Source organism: Heterocephalus glaber, unplaced genomic scaffold, assembly GCF_053883595.1.
Source record: "Heterocephalus glaber isolate CG9 unplaced genomic scaffold, H.glaber_assembly_v1.0 deba00000768, whole genome shotgun sequence".
In the NCBI taxonomy this organism is placed as follows: Eukaryota; Metazoa; Chordata; class Mammalia; order Rodentia; family Bathyergidae; genus Heterocephalus; species Heterocephalus glaber.
This window is the reverse complement of record NW_028258162.1, coordinates 6,880,401-6,897,643: the sequence shown is the minus strand read 5'-3', so window position 1 is coordinate 6,897,643 and position 17,243 is coordinate 6,880,401. Positions and strand designations below refer to the sequence as shown.

The 17,243-nt window shown below is 38.1% G+C and overlaps 1 long non-coding RNA gene across 2 annotated transcripts in view; it reads left to right on the top strand.

The window, feature by feature from the left end:
• The window catches only part of LOC110344873 (uncharacterized), a 157,275-nt gene that overhangs the window by 22,530 nt on the left and 117,502 nt on the right, over nucleotides 1–17,243 (top strand). The window contains exon 1 of one of the 2 annotated variants that reach the window (XR_015449660.1): nucleotides 9,522–10,595. The exons of the other annotated variant lie outside the window; for it this stretch is intronic. This is a non-coding gene — a long non-coding RNA (uncharacterized LOC110344873). Of the gene's footprint in view, nucleotides 1–9,521; nucleotides 10,596–17,243 lie in introns of those variants that run through there. 2 annotated transcript variants of the gene reach the window in all.

Genomic DNA, 17,243 nt, shown 5'->3' with positions numbered 1-17,243 from the left:
GAAATTTGCAGTAGCAAAAGTAACAATTGTAGGGTAATAAACTCCAGGATTCAGATTTAATATTTCTTTTTTCCTACTGAAAAATCAAATGAAAGAAGAATATTAATAAACTTTCTCCTTATTTCCTGTAGATGAAGATTATCCCTAATCTACAAATGAAAAAGAGAAGAAATTGTACAGTTTTCTCATTGGTTCAAATGATTCTTATTCCTCATGTGTTTCCCTGCGGCTCCTTCCTAAGAGAACTGCTTCTTCACTTAGGCAAACTAGGGATGTATCTGCAACTGTCTGGTATGCAGTCAACAGACTCAGACTTAAGGGCAATAGGGACATCAAGATTTGGAAGACTATATAAAAATCAGGAAGTATGACTATGACTTTATTAATATAAGTATTATATCATCTCCATGAATTTTCATGTACTCCCTGCATCAGGGATCCCAGAATCACTAGATCATTTGAGTATAGTTGGCCTGTGGCAGCTTGCAAAATTAATTAGGATTTCTAGCACTACAGGCTCTTGGGAGTCAAGCAGTCAGACAGATCATAGCTATGTTAGATATCCTTTCAGATTTGTGTATGTTTTAAAATTAATTAATTAATGCCATACATTACATTAAAGAACTAGCTTTTAAAAATTTAATCTATTTTAGATAACATTTCATATCAACATATACTTTTGAAAAATGGTTGCCTAATATCCATTATGTAGTAATACTGTAGAATTTAGAAATTATAATCTTATTGTTGGACATTTATAGCATATGTACTACGTATATGATATATAAGATATCTATAGCTGTATAAACTGTATAGGATAACCTTCCTAGAACTATAATGGTAGCACATGTCTGTAATCCCAGCACTCTGGAAGACTGAGGCAGAAGGATTGCAAGTTTGAGCTCAGCCTGGGCAACTTAGTGACAGTGAGACCCTGATTCACAAATATATACACATATAGTAGAAGTGCGTGCAGAATCGACAGGAAAGTGAATTTTAAATTTTAACATATAACGCCAACTTCCTCTTCCAAAAAGATAATCCCTACTTTCCATGTATGGGAACACATATTTCTTCATACTCTTTTATATATGAAGTTTATCAAACTGATTCTTTGCTCATTTGGTGGCATATTGTGTCCTTATGTTATATACATCTCCTGCCAGCTAATCTTAATTGTCAACCTGAGTGGATTAAAGGAATCCTGGAGAGGAAATAAGATCATTGGATTACTATATTCATTGGTGGAATAACCCACTGATATTCATAGCTGAGTGTGCTGTTAAGAGTTGGAGCCCATTGCAGATGGGTCACTGTTGTCATGCCTTTGAAAAGTCTATCTCTCTCTGGCTCTCTTCCCTTGTGCTCTGCTTCCTGTATGCCATGAAATGAGCAGCTACATTCTGCCACACCCTTCTCCCAAGATATTCCTGTCTTGGAGTAACCATGGACTGAACCCTTTGAAATTGTGAACCAAGTAAACCTCGCCTCATTTAAATTGTGGATGTCAGGTTTTTGTTTCCATTATTGGAAAGCTGATCAATACAGGTCTCATTATGCCAATTCATTAAGACTATTAGAGTTGACTAGAAATCAGAAAAAAAATTAAAAAGAATCCTTAGATATCCACCAGTTGAGTCAGCCATCTTGTAAATAATGAAGGCATCAGACTTTCAGTTTTGTAGCTGTGGAGGTATATACTCAGGGAAGGTAAGATACTAGTCCAAAGTCCCAGTTCATCAGGAGATCAGCAGGAGATGATGATGGACTGACTACAAGTCTTCTGCATCATAATCCTGTATCCCTTCAGTAGTGAACAAGTGAAGTGTTTTTCCTGACAGTCTCCAGAGCTGGAGACTATGTTTTGATGTCATGCTCCTCTGCACCAATGTGGTGACCTGAACTGGGGTGGAGGTGGTTTGTTCTAGTCATTGTGGTGGGCAAGATTATCTTTTCATTGGTGTTATGACTAGAAATGTTGGTGGCATGGTCAGCTTCTCTTCTGTTAGACTAACTGCCCATGGGAAAGGAGTGACTCTGAGATTAACACAGCCCCAGAATGGCAGGACCTCACCAAGTAGAACATGACATGATCCTCTCCTGGATGAGGCCTCAACCTAGTTACAGACAAACCTATGTCTACATTGAAGAATATCCTACTCAAGTCATCCTCTACATTTGTTTTGACAAAAATGGCCTCACATATTGAAGATGGAGCTTTCCTCCTTGTGCCATTCTTTGAGGAAAGGCATGTTCACCCAATGAATAAATTATGCTCATTTAGGGATTAACCATGATCTCAACTCAAGGGATTCAGATATACCTGAATCTTTGGTGCAGGGCTCACTGGCTTTGTGGCCTTGGGTAAGCCACCCGAGTTCTCTCAGCCTCAGTCTCCTGCCTTAAAAAGTAGACATAGCAACACCTCCTTCTCAGAGTACTGTGTGTATTTAATGAGATTACATTATGAAACACTGGGCCTAGACAGTGTGAGATAACATGAAAATCTACAGTTGTTCTGCTAGCTCTTCCTGCCTATTGTGAAGGAGGCCGAAATTCAGGAGAATTAGCAAAAAGCAACTCTTGTGGTCGAAGGGAGCTGGCAGAAACTTCTAGATTGCAGGCTTAGCTACTACTTGTTGATACTGGTGCTTGGTAAATGAGCATGGGAATGGGTGTGTGTGTATGGGTAGGTAGGTAGATTATGGCTTTCAGATAGTTTTAAAGGGATCTTTAGGAACAGAATTTGGAGTCCTCCAAAGGTCCAAAAATTTTCTTTGCAATTTTTCATCCAGGGTTCTGCCCCCTTGTGGGTCTATTGTGGGCACCTGGTCACAGGGACCTTGCCGTGCATGGATGAAGGGGTGTAGGAAGTGTCATGTTTTCACAGTACCTCTTCTGTGATGGCTTCCTGTGCAAGTGTTCATGGTGCATGAGGCTTGCTGTTAGCAGTACCTCCAACAGTGCAAAAGTCTGTAGTTTTGGGACTTTGTTTATCTATAAAGGGATGATATGAGGCCTAATGACCAACAGTTGCTTTTCAGTCCTAACAATCTGTGCTTTGAGACAGTTCACCGAAGTCTGGAAATATGCCTCTTGGGAATGTCAAAATTGAGTGACATCTCAGTGTAGGCAAAAGGAAAGAAGACTCAGAGAGACAGCTGTGAATGTCCAGGGACAGCTGTTTTATCAGAGGAGAAGAAATACATCTTGGACAGAAAGATGTCTTCAATGCTTTAGAAAATATAGACATTTTCTGAGGTTGTTAAAAAAAAAGACTAAGAACAATTTTGAGACACTTGAGTAACAGAGGAGGATGATTTCATTGACTCTCTAGGCCGTAAGTTCTTCATGTCCCAGGTCCTAGGCCCCAGCAGTACCTGCTGAATGGACAAATGCCTTTTTTGTGGGTGCTGTCAATATACATTTGGTTTCTTATCTGTCAGGATGTATGGATGCACACTAGGCTGAAATCATTTGCATTCATTCCTCCCACTTTTTTTGTTGTTGTCATTAAATTGACTAATATAACCCACTTAAATAAAACTATTCTCATGAAGAGACTATGAACTACATATGAGTTCGCGCTGCTATGGTTAATGGTATGGCAAAACCACACTGAGTTCTTTTCTACAAGGTATAGTAGAAAACATTTCAAATTATGAAATAAAAATAGAAGATACAGAGTGTGTGTTTGTATATATGTATATACATATATATATATATATATATATATGAATGAGTAGGTGTATCTTTCTGTATGTGCCCTGATAAAATACAAAATTATCCACATGCAAGGTGCTCTCATAATCTATGTGCTCATCATCAAATTTCTTGCCAACTAAAAATCATGCAGGAAAACAAGTCATCAGAAGATTATTAATTAATGAGCAAAACAATTATAAAATTAGCACTCACTAAAACATTCCTGAATGCCTAACTCTTAAACACCAAATTATTCAATGTACATAGATTGCAAAGTGATATTGAAAATCTTGCAAAGAAAAATACAGGATTTGTGAATTTGATGAGAAGGAAGATTGGCGAGGTGTTCTCATTACAAGTCCTATCATTGACAAATGAGAATCTGGCATGATTTATCAATTAACTGAGGTGGAGGAAAAAATAGACCAAGCTGACTACAACTACAAAACAGCTATTTTAAGAGGGAACAAATTGATTATGCAAGGATTAGGCGTAATTCCTGGGAAAACACATGAGGTCTCCAGATATTTTTACAAACATAACCCTCTCTATAATTATGCTGCAGGAATCAAACATGAAGTTGAGGATCTTATTGAGTAATCATATGATTTTTTCTGAGAAATAAAGAGCAAAAACAGAATTACCACTACTTGTATTTTCTAAAATCCATATTCTTTTAGAATATAATTACATAGTTACACTTATAAGTTTGTATTAACAATTTTATAAAAACTAATATTTTATAACTCAAGTCTCTTTTTAAAGATTCCAACCCAAATCAAACTGAATTTGGAAGAAAACTATGTACTATGAAATTTTGGCTCTTATCCAGGTTCTAACTATTGGATATAAAAAGAACCTCCTGTAATATATAATTCTAGGAAAGGTATAAAAAACCAACAATAATAACAAAATCAGAAATAGAATGCACATCTGGAGAACCTATGGCTAACATTTTTTACTTTAAATTTTCAACTTTTTTTCTTCCATGCAACTATGCACATTTAATTCTATTAGCATTCTTCTATATCAGTGATTTTCAGATTTCTCTCTCGTACAAACAATATAGTTTCTACTTAGATCTGTTTTCTTAGTTCTTCATGCTTAGGAATAAATCTACTTTCCTTAATTTTCTGAGTTGCTCCAGAGGAAGCAGCAGATTCTGGTGCTATAAAGTTTATTTATCACTATGGCATCACTATGGCAAATACCTGAGATAATCAAATTATAAAGGCAAAAGGTTTATTTTGGCTTTCAGTTCATGATCAGTTGGTCCCATTGTTCTGGGCAGCACATCAGGGTGGAAGTGTGCAGTGGAGCGGAGATGCTCACCTCAGTGACCAGGAAGCAAAACAGGGGAGGAGGAAGGGACTGGGGGCAGGGCCCTTCCCAGTGACCTAAAGACCTCTCACCAGGTTCCTTCTCTTAAAGGTTCCACCAGCTCCCAGTAATGTCAGGCTAGGGAGCTTTCACGGTGCCTGCTTTTATGAAATCCACAAGCAGAAAAGCCTCCTTCTCACCTGTAGTGCTATGTTCCTTGACTTTATTTTCCAGTATTCCCCTGAAACTTTCCCTGAATGTTTTCTTTAGACAGTTTTTCTTGATTACCCACCAATTACATTTTAACTCTATAAACATGCTATATATCTGTTTATATACTATGGTCTTTGAAAGAGTGTATTAGCTTTCCATTGCTGCTATAACCAGTCACCACCAACTTTGCAGCTTAAGCAACCCAAATCTGTCATTTTGCAGTTCTATAGGAATGTAAGTCTGACATAAGTCTCACTGTGCTAGAGTGAAGAGGTCAGCAGGGTGACAGTCTTTTATGGGAGTCCAGGGGAGACTCCAGGTCCAGCTAGTAGAAGCCACTTTCATGCTTGTGTTTGCGGTCCTCTCTCCCTGCATTTTTAAAACAGATAGTGCATTCCTCTGGGGCTTTCTCCTATAGTCACATATTCCTCTTCCACTTCTAAGGACCCCAGGGTGACCCTGGCCATTCCTGGCTAATGCAAGATCATATTGCATCTCCAGGTCAACTAGTTTGCAACCTTCATTCTTTCTGCAAACTTAATTCCCCTTGACATGTGACATAATGTGTTTTTAGGTTCTGGGGATGAAATAATGAGTTTCTTTGTAGGGCATGATTCTCACCACAGAGAGCCACAAGCCACTGTAAGATCTAAGATTTTCTTATGCTCTAACAATCATTTTCACTCTATTGAGCACAGTCACCTCTTCTGACAATGTGTCCTCTAGGGAGTCCATCTCTTTTTCTATTCATCTTTGGATTTCCAGACCAATGACCAACACTCCTCCAAAAAGAGTTCTTAATTGACTATAAAATTTTACTAGATACACAAGACTATCTTAATGCATGCTTTTAAAAATAGAATCAAAAACATATATTTTTCAATGTAGAAAATCTCATTGTTGACCTAGTACACAATTGCTCACATTAAAAGCATTTTATCTATCTAGTCGTATCAGAGGCATATAATGGTGTCAGATAAAGGTTTTCTTTCTGTGGACTCATTAGAAATACCAGAAACAAAATTTTAGGCTGGAGAAAAGTGATATATACTTAATGTGGGTTTTTTTAGGTTTTTCAGTGATTCTGTCTCTCGAGTTCACTTTGCTATAAATAAACTATCTCTGGGATTTCTTCTAAATTATGGAATATAGAAACCACCGTTAAAATATGCAGTCTCTAGGGAAATAATCTGCCCCATTGTTTCCTTTTTTTTCACTGCAGGTATTGGTGAGAGAAGTCTGAACTTTTGGGCCTGGAGGGTATTTCTACTGAAGCCATTTTTTCTACTAAAAAAAGGCCTTAAGCCAAATAATCAGGTTTCTGTTCTCTCTGTTACATCAATTAACAGCACCTGAAAATCCAAGTCCATTTAATTTTCTTGAAATGGAAACCTAGGGAAAACTCCTCTTTTTCAAAGGAAACTTTGTAAAATTGTCACCATTATCAAAGATGATGGTCCTTGGGATGGCCGAAACAAATGTAGAATGATGGTGTCCAGAAAATAGGGCAACCTTAAAGCACATTAAGATAACTATTTGGAAGGAAGGTACTGATTCTATGTATTAAAAATAAAATCAGTTGCACTAGTTGAAGAGTTCTTTCAAAGATAAAGTATCTTTATTTTGTTCTCTGTCATTTTAAAGTCAGATTATTTACTAGTTCCCCTTCCTATAAGATGTTTTATGAAGAAGGAATAATTTTATCAAGCAAGGAATCCAATTATTAATTCTGCATCTGATTAATTATGTTTTCAATAAGGCTGGTTTGGCCATCTCTGGAAGTCCAGCCTTCTGTCTATCTAACATGGACCCTACCTAAGCTCTGTGGATGCCACAGGTGCCAGGCACTGCCTTCTTCCAGCCTCATGGTGCCCACAGACCACTCAAAATATAAACCACCCTATCTCATTCCCTACTGAGTCATCTCTGATACTGAACTAACAAGTTATCAAACCAATACACTAAACCCTTTTCCCCAAAACATCAGACCTCTCCTCACAACCCACCCCCCACCACACCCTACTGCAAGTCGGAGTTGCTGGTCCTCTCTGGACTCTTGGTGTGATGCTGCAGCCCTCCAAAGCCAGGGAGAGTGGGGGTGAGATGAAAGAAAGAAGATATCAAGACTATTCTTGAAAATTGGGACCAGGTGGAACCATAGCTTGTCAGGACCTAATGACTGCCTGGAGTCCTGCACACTCTTTATTTATAGTGTAAGACAAACAGGGACAGAAGGCTGGGTAAATAGTGCTATGTGGCCTAGGCTGAATGTAGTGTGATTGTCTTGTGATCAGGGAATGCACAGAAAGGGAACAAGGAAGAAAGATCCATAATGTAACTGTCTCCTGGGGCTGTGCCATCCAGGGTCTACAGTTTAGTCTATGGAGGAGAAAGGGAATAGGGAGGAGGCAAAGTACCATCTTGAGGCTTGGCTCCTTGGCAGTGTCTTCCCCTACTCTTGCCAGTAAACAGAGGGCTCCTCTCAAAGTAAGACTGGCATATCTTCCAATAGTTTCTCATCTCACGCAGAGTAATGGGTAAAGTTATTATCTTGCCTACCATGTTCTTCCCTATCTGCCAGCCAGCCTTCTTTCAGACATCGTTTCCAGCCATTCTTTGCTTTCTCTGTGGTGCTCCAACTACGCAGGTATCCTCAGTTTCATATAGGTAGATATGTAGATGATAGATAGATAGGTAGATAGATGATAGGTAGATAGGGCTCATTCACTCACTTCACACAGAACTTTGTTTGCTTTATTTATAATGATAATACTTCTGAATCCTTCTCTTGTTTTGTCTGGCTTTATTTTTTTCCTTGTAGGACGTATCACTCTATACTGTGTAATTTCAGTGGTACCTCAGTTCATAAACTTAATTCATTCCATGATTCTGGAGAAGATGGTCTCATTCATGTTCATCACCTGATGCAGAGTTCCCAAACAGAAGCAAAACTTTGCCAAACACTTCTGTTTGTGAGCTGAAGTGTTTGCGAACAGAAGTGTTCATGAACCGAGACATTACTGTATATTTGTTCATAAGCTTTGTGTCTCCCCTCACTGTAATAAAAACACCATTACACTCTTTAATTACTGCTGTATGTCCAGAACTCAGAACTCTGCCCAGCACACATAGCTTAGGATGTATTCTTTATTTAGCAAACATTTGCCCTGCGTTATGGTTTAAACGTGAGGTGTCCCCAAAGACACATGTACTGAAGGCGTGATCCTCAATGCAGCGTTCAGAGGTAGAACCTACAGAGGTGCATGGATCACAACTGCCACGTCACAATGGGTTCATCCATTGATAAGTTCCTAACTGACTGCGTGGTTAGCAGGCAGGGTTCACTTGGAGGAAGTAGGTCCCTGGCAGCATGCCCTTTGAGGGTATATCTTGTCCTCATCCCCTTACTTTCATATGACTCTTTGCCTCCTGGCTGCCACAAAATGAGTAGCTTTCCTTCACCATGCCTTTCCACCATGATGCCCCTGCCTCATCACAGGTCTACAAGGAATGGAGCTGCCTACCACGACATGAAACCACTGAAACCGTGAAACAAAATCAGTCTTGCCTTCCATCACCTGTTTATGTCAAGCCTTTCACCCCCAGGGATGAAAGGTTAATACAGTGCACATCTCATATGTGGACAACACAGGTTTGACTCTAATCCAAGAGTGATTCGGCAGGGGAATGAATGTCTAGGGTATGGCAAGGAAGAGAAAATGCTAATACAACCAAAGTCAGATAACTTGAGTCCAAGCTAAGCAACTTAACAGCTTTGTAACTACATGTAATGATTTTACTCTCTTGGATTGAATAGAATCACCAGTAAAGTTGAGGATAATAACATTGCCACATCAAATCAATGCAAATATGAAATGAAATAATGTATATGAAAGTCCTTAGTTTGGTGCCTAGAAAGCAGAGACAGATCAAAATATGTCAGATTAGAAAAAAAGAAGAGAAATGAAGACAATGGTGGCTTTGCTACAGGATGCCTCAAATGTTCCTTTATTGTAGGGCCCTTTTTAGAATTTACTTATAGGGTAGGGTACTGAATTCCATTTTATCTTCTGTAATTTTTTGTACCAGAAGGAAAGGAAAATCTTACTCATTTTATGAGCTCTGGCTGAGTCCATCATTTGCAACTCCACTGTAGAATATGTAGAAATAAAAAAAACAGAGCAACAGAATTAGTCCTTATTGAAAGAAGTGAAATGATTCAAAAATATCTAAAATTCTCAAATCAGGCTTGTAATCTTCTTGGGAAAGCCGGGTTACTGAAATGAAGACTTGGTCAAATTTAAGGTCATCTGAATTCCTCATACATGTATAAATGTAGTTCTCCATTTTTCTATGCAGCAAGCATGTTTTTTGCCTAAAAGGCAGGGGACACTTGAAGGAAAAGTTACTGTGTATTTGAAAGAGCCATTGCTGATGGTTCAGAATGCCACCTGGGTAAAAATATTCATTTCCAGCATGCTGGTAAAGAAGAGATGACTACATGACAAAAAAATTAAAGCTGGATTGTAGGAGGAAATGTCAAAACTCAATTTTTCCAAACTTTCAAGCAATATTAGGATATGGGACTTCTGGGTGAATTTTCATAAGAGATTGAGCATTTACAAAACTGTCAAATGAACAGGTGTGTGTGGGTAGGGAATTAAGTTAGGTTTAGGTGGGAGTAAAGTAAGAAAGAAGTAAAATTGACGTGAGTGAAGGAAACCAGAAGCAAGAGAGTACAAGTACAGCATTACTCACCAGAAGAAACGAATTCTGTTATCAAGCTTAAAAGGATTGGGTAATTGAATGTCTTAGTTCAGGTGCTGCAAGAAGCACTATAGACTGGGAGGCTCCAATGATAAACCTATCTCTCGAGTTCTGGAGGCAGGAAGTCTGGGATTAAGTATCAGCATGGTTGGGTTCTTTTAAGGCCTCTTCTGGATTGCTGATGCCCAAATTGTTGCTGTGTGGCAACATGGCAGGGAAAGAGCTTCTCTGCCTAGGGTTCTTCTCATAGGACACTAATCCCACACAGAAGGGGTCCTCCCTCATGAATAAATTACCTTCCAGTGGCCCAACCTCCAAATACCATCACCATAGGGATTAGGATCACCATATTCATTTGAGGGGGACAACAAACATCCAGTTAATATATATTAAGATGAGGAATTCTTGCTTCATTCTGAGAGTTGGTAAACACAGGAGTAATTGGCCACTGAAAACAGACTCAGGTGACAACTTTGCTAGGAAACCTCCTCAAGCTAGTGAAAATCAGCATCACCTGGACGCGAACCCGTGGTTTCTGTCTTGGTGTTCGGTGCTGTTTCAATCCTGTAGCTGATCGGGGGATTAGAGAGGTAAGTCTGTTGAGAAACTGTTGAACCCAAAGAATTTTTGTGCTCAAAATGGTGATATCTGTTGTTAAGATGAGTTGGTGGATGGAAACAGCTGGTTTTTCCCTCTGTGAGTATAACTGCAGGTTGTGAAAGTAATTTATTAACAGGAAAGGTGTAAACTACTACCAAGGTTAGGGTGGGGGTTGGGTTTTTCATTCCCAGTATTGCACTGGCTCAAGTTCCATCCCCACTAGCACCGGCTGGAACATTTTATTTCAGTGTGATTGTTGGTTTAAATACAAGAAATATTTCAACTTCTTCACAATCCCAAATGTTTAAAGTTTTCAGGGCTGTGTAGCTTGGAAGCCAATTTTCTGAATCTTTTCGTATCAGCTTCCTCTGATACCACATGCAGCTCAGAACATAGGAGTATCAAAGTTCATGCCTTTGCCATAAATTTCACAAGTAACATCTTGGAGTAACACCTGTTGCTTTTTTATTTTTAAATAGAGACTTCTTTTAGGAGATATGAGCCTCAGTAGGTATCACGGAAATAGGTCTGGCTGTCTGATCAAGACTGAAAATGGAAGGTCCAGTGTTAAATGGACATTTACGTTTTTATAGAAAATAGTTTGAAAATAGCCTTTAAAGGTCCTTGGTATAAACCCTATGAGGTATCTTATTAGAAAGGAAGAATGCACACTTACTGTCTGTCTTAATTCACACAGCTAGTCAATAGTTTCTTAGCAGGTGTATGTGTGGGGAGGTTGAGAAAATGATTCAGGCTAATAATATATTTCTTGCTTTATTATTTCATGACATCGATAGATAAGATTTACAGAAATTGCACTTAATATATATGAATACATATATTTACTTACCTTATTGAAAATTAAATTCTGATGTTAATCCATTTATATGGAAGAATTCTGTGCCCTTAGAACTTTAAAGTCACTTAAAAATCTTAAATGTTCTATGGCTTTTATATCAGATTATAGTGTAAAATAGTATCTATATTTGCAAATACCTATATTTAAAATGAACAATTTAAACTATTATATTAGAAGTATATATTTCTGAGGAAAGTAATATAAAATACATTGTACGTAATTTGCATAGGTACCGTTAGAACTCTCCAAACTTTGATATTAACAAACGGCTATTTCCTTTTATGGTTCCTCTTGTTTTATTGTTGTTGTTTTTGAGACAAGGTCTTGCTGTATAGCCCAGGCCAGCTTTCGACTTGCTTTGTAGCCCAGGCTGGCCTTGAACTTTGCTATCCTCCTGCTCAGCTTGCTTAGTGCTGGGATTACAGCTATGTGCCATGACACCCAGCTGTGCTGGTTAATCTCTGTGGTAAACTTGATTGGCTTGCGAGACACCTAGGAGATTAATAAAGCACACAGAGGGTGTCACTGGGTGAATCATAGGGGGTGATCTTTTGGGGCTCTGTCTGATCCTTGGCCCCTTCCTCTAGGGCTCTTCTTCCCTCTCTGCTTCCTGGATGCCAGAAATAGAGACGCTTCCATCCCCAAGCTCTTCGACCATGATATTTCCACCATGGAGACAGCTAGCTGTTCATGGACTGAAACCTGTGAAACCATGAGCCAAAATAGACCACATTTCCTTTAAGTTACCAGGCTCATATATTTTGTCCTCACAACAGAAAGCTGACCAATACATTAAAAAAATTTTAAACTCAAGACATTTAACTGTATCATGAAAGCATGAACTTTATTTTGAGCTGTAATATTTAAAAATAACTTCCAAAGAAAACATAACTCTTACTTATAACTTATTATTTTAATTTGTCTTTTTATACTTATATATCCATAAAGTACTGAGCTTTGCCTTTCAACAGCCATGGAGAGAATGCTCATGCAAAATTATAAGGATATCTTTAAAGCATGGGTCTGTTTCCTCAGTTTGGAGATACATGATTCTCAATAAATTGCATCCATTTTACATTTATGTCTTTGAAGTCATAAGTAACTAGGAGGGGTCTTAAATTTTTTTCTCCCTTGCCTTTTTCTTTCAAAAGAGTTCACTCATTTAAAAATTATCACATTTTTTATCAGGCACATATATAAAACTCTTACCCATGATAAAAATGTATATACTTTGGAGCAGTATTTTAATTTTAGATATCTGTGCCTAACTTCCCACAGAGATTTTGCTGAGACAAAAACACCAAGGACACGCAGACCGTATTTAATGAAGTGGTCCTGTGGTCTCTGAAGCACCTCTTCAGGGAAATACACACATACCATCACATCCTCATCTCCTCTGAGATGTGTTCTGAATCCTTCTGTTTGAGGCCACTTTCCCGGTGGCACATACAAGGCACATTCACAGTGATGAAAAGAAAATTGGTGGTTTTGCTTTTCTCCTGATCCTGTATCAGCTCATTTAAAAAATCATTTTTATATCTTTTATTACACTTTCGTTCATTTTAAAACTATACTTTTATCTTAGCAGTGCCCTCCAGGCAGTTCTTACAAAGAATTAAAGTAATCCGCAGTCACGTGTTTGAGGGACTTCCCTTCCCAGCCTGTCATGTGCTGTTTTATCCATTTCAGTTCCTTCAATTAAACGTCATATCAGAAAATTCTGGAATTCAGATTGGTCTGGCTGAAGTTATAATTTTATTGGGCGAGAATCCCCTCGAAACTCTAAAGAGTGGAAGGATTTGTTTGCCAGCTAACTCATGATGGTGACAAAATAAAAGCGGGGAGGAGGGAAGGGAAAAAAATTGAAAAATGTGTTATGCATATGTACCAATTCCCTACAGTGAGTGTAATCATTATGTGCTGCAAACACATACATACTAATAAAAGTAAAAAGAAATAAGTCCAAAGGAAAGAGTAATAAGTCCAATATGACAAAGTGTTAGGAACTGATGAATCTGGACAGTGTATGGATTTTCATTGTCTTATTCTTACAACTTTCCTGTAAGTTTAGAATTCCTCAAAATAGAAAGTTGAGGAGAAAGCACCAACACAAGCTTCTAATTCAAAATATCCTTGCAACAAGAAGAAAAGTAATGGGTCATTTGTCCAAATTTGTGATTGCTTTTTTCCTATGTTAATCAAGGTGGATTAATCCATGAGTCTGTATTAATCTAGGCAGAGGACCATCCATTAACTTAATTTATTAGTTTTATTCCTTTCCACTTCATCCCATAACAGGATAGTAAACTAGAGCTAGATTAGTTGAAGTCTTTGTATTTGAATATTTAGGAAGTGGTACTCTGAGCACTTTCAATTAAACAAAATACTTTTGGGAGTGTAAAATCTGATTTTTTACTAATGGACAAGTAATTTAAGGTGTTGTAGATTCAAATTTTATGTCCTCTACCATGTCATTTAAATGGATGTCTTCTAAAGCAATATTTCACTTTTTAACTGCCTGGAGGATGATTGAGAAAGAAAGGAAAATGGGAAAATATTGTTCTGAGACTCAGTTCAAAATAATGTGCTTGTTTTTTTTTTCTTCTTTCAGTTCAAATTCTGGATTCTGATGCAATATCCCAAAAATACCTGAGCTCTACATTATAGCTCAAAGGCACAGCAATTGCAAAGCTCGATAGGGCCATCTTCCTGCTCATAAACAAGACTGTTTGGGGTTTTTTGCATTATAAATCACACACAACACAAAATAAATAGTCCATAAACTTGGTAAGTAAATTTTAAAAAGTGTTGAAGGGAAAGTAGACTTTCAAAACTTTGGAAACTGGTGCAGTGCTCAGAACAAGTGAGAGCAGGGTGCTTCACAGGCTAGCATCTCCCTGTTGCTGCAGGGTGGGAACAGGGACTCCAAGGACTAGGGTATCATCTTTGACTCCCTGTCTCCAACCTGGTGCATTCTCAGGGCTCCCAAGTCACTTGGCAGTCTCTCTTCCCTGGCAGGAAAATCTGGGTCACTCATCTAAAGCCCTTCAGCTCCGTGCAGAACGTTAATGTACCCATTGGGGCGCTGTTGCAGCCTCTCCAAGCTCATAGGCTTACAGTGTGGCCGCCATTACTTGCTCCCAGGGCCATGGCTCCTTGGCTGTTCGTGTTGATGGAGCCGGGCTCTCATTGCTAGGGTGATAAATTGTTTATTGAATTTCCCAATATGATGCCCTTGTTTCTCTTGGATTTTGTTGTTTCTGTTTTTCGATTTTTTGTAATTGCTCTGGGTCTGACCCCCCCTCCATCCCATATCTTCAACTAGGATTTTGATTTATTTTACTCCCTGTTTTGAGACGCTTCATACCAGATCTTATGGTCAGGATCTCTGGACAACTTGAGTGGCTGAAACGTGATCTTTCCCAGCATTTTCCCCCTGCTAATAATGAATCTTCCACCTAGGATGGGTTCAAATGTTTAACTCTCCTTCACCGTAAGTCACTTTGGCACCACTAACTATCAAGTTCCTGGGACTCAATAATTATTTCCCTTACTCCTTATTTTTCTGAGGAAGCTATCAGGAGTCCTTGGAACAAAAAGCCCCGGGTTGTCTAATGGTAGCACTTAGTAAGTGGATAACCTTTTAAGAACTCTCAAGAGCAGCACAGGAAAAGTGCCATGATAATTGTTCTTTTGAAAGGACAGAACTCTCAGGGATATATAAAATAATGGACTTAAGATGAATGTTCTAAGAGATAAGAAAAAATCTTCTGTTAGGGACACCTTCTGCAAAACACTAGAAGTTAAACTTGGTCCCTCGCCTTCGCTACTGACTTTAGGAAAACATGTTTGTGTGTGTATATATATATATATCCCAGTGATTTTTTTTTCTTTCACCCATCAGTTTTGGGGATGATATCATGCTGATAGTGAAGATTCTGTCATATAGAAGCACAAGTTTCCCTAAGAGGAATGAATTGCCTATCAGAATCAAAGTGCCTTGGATAATTAGAATTTTAAGAACATCAAGAACCATAAACTATAATAGAATTAAACAGAAACTTCAATGGATAGTATTCAGCTTGTTTAATCTCTAAATAATACATAAAAACATAATTACTTAAAATTAAGATTTGCAACCATGTTTGTTCATGTGTGAGGGGAAGAAACCCACTAGTCCCTCTATAGTGTTTCAGTTGGGTTTCTGAAAAAGCACTTGAAATGCATTATTCCCATGAGCAGGGAAAAAATAGGTGAATGCATCCATCTTTATGCTCATGTCTTTTCCCGCTGTTCTTTTGGACTGATTGTTTTTTCTTATTGTTCCATAAATGCGCATATATTGTGGATCTCTGGTATTCACCATAATTATCAGACGTAACTATTTCTTTTAAGTTTTTGTGGTGATTTATTACACAGCAATAAATAATACAACTACTGTACTAATATCACTATTTTACAAGTGAACAAAATGAGGCACAAAATGATAGCATCATGTCTAATATCACAATAATAATAAAGTAGTAAAAGAAAACAATGACAGGTAAGGATGAATATTTTCCAACATTCATGACATTATTCTCTCATTGGGATCTGATGAAGATAAACAATGTTTTAATGATGAAAGAAGGCTTTTAAAGCAACACGTTCTTTCTCCAATATAAAATTTCTTATTCTTAGTTGTAAGCATGAAACAAATTTTCTCAAAAATGGATTTGATAGTGTTTTGTAACACAATGTACATCTGAAGGCTTTTCTGTATTAAATTCCATTATGAATCTTTTGATGTTGAGTAAGGTGTGAATGCTGTCTAAAGGGCTTCTTACATTCCTTACATTTGTAGAGATTTTCACCAATATGAATTCTCTGGTGTTGAGTAAGAAATGAATAAAGTCTAAAAGCCTTCCCACATTCCTTACATTCATAAGGTTTATCCCCAGCGTGTATACTCTGATGCTTTGTAAGTTGTGAGAGCAGTCTGAAAGGTTTTCTACATTCCTTACATTCATAAGGTTTCTCCCCAGTGTGAATACTCTGATGTTGAGTAAGCTGTGAGAGCAGTCTGAAGGCTTTCCCACATTCTTCACATTCATACGGTCTCTCACCAATATGAGTGCTCTGATGTGAAATAAGTTGTGAATAACTACTAAAGGTCTTCCAGCATTCCATACATTCATAGGGCTTCTCACGAGCATGAGTTCTCTGATGGCGAACAAGCTCTTGTCTTAATCTGAAAGTCTTCCCACATTCCTTACAATCAAAGAGTTTCTCACCAGTAGGAATACTCTGATGGACAGTAAGCTGTTGGCATATTCTAAAAGCCTTTCCACATTCCTTACATGCGTAGGGTTTCTCACCAAAATGAATTTTCTGATGTACTCTAAGGTCTGGGCCAATACAAAGGCCTTCCCACATTCCTTACATTCATAGAGCTCCTCAGAAGTATGAAGTCTCTGGTGTTGAATAAGGTGTGTACACTGTCTAAAGGTCTTCCCACAGTCCTTACACTCATAGGGCTTCTCACCAGTGTGGATTCTCTGATGCTGAGCCAGCTGCTGATGCACTCTAAAAGCCTTTCCACATTCCTTGCATTCATAAGGATCAAACTCGGGACCTTGCGCTTGTGAAGCAGGCGCTGGAACCACTGAGCTAAATCCCCAGCCCCATGTGACTATTTTGTAAGTGTAGCATAAAACTATACTTTGAAGACTATAAAATATAAAGTTATGTTTAATAATAATTTTCATATTTATCACCTGTTAACTTTATTCCTGCCTCA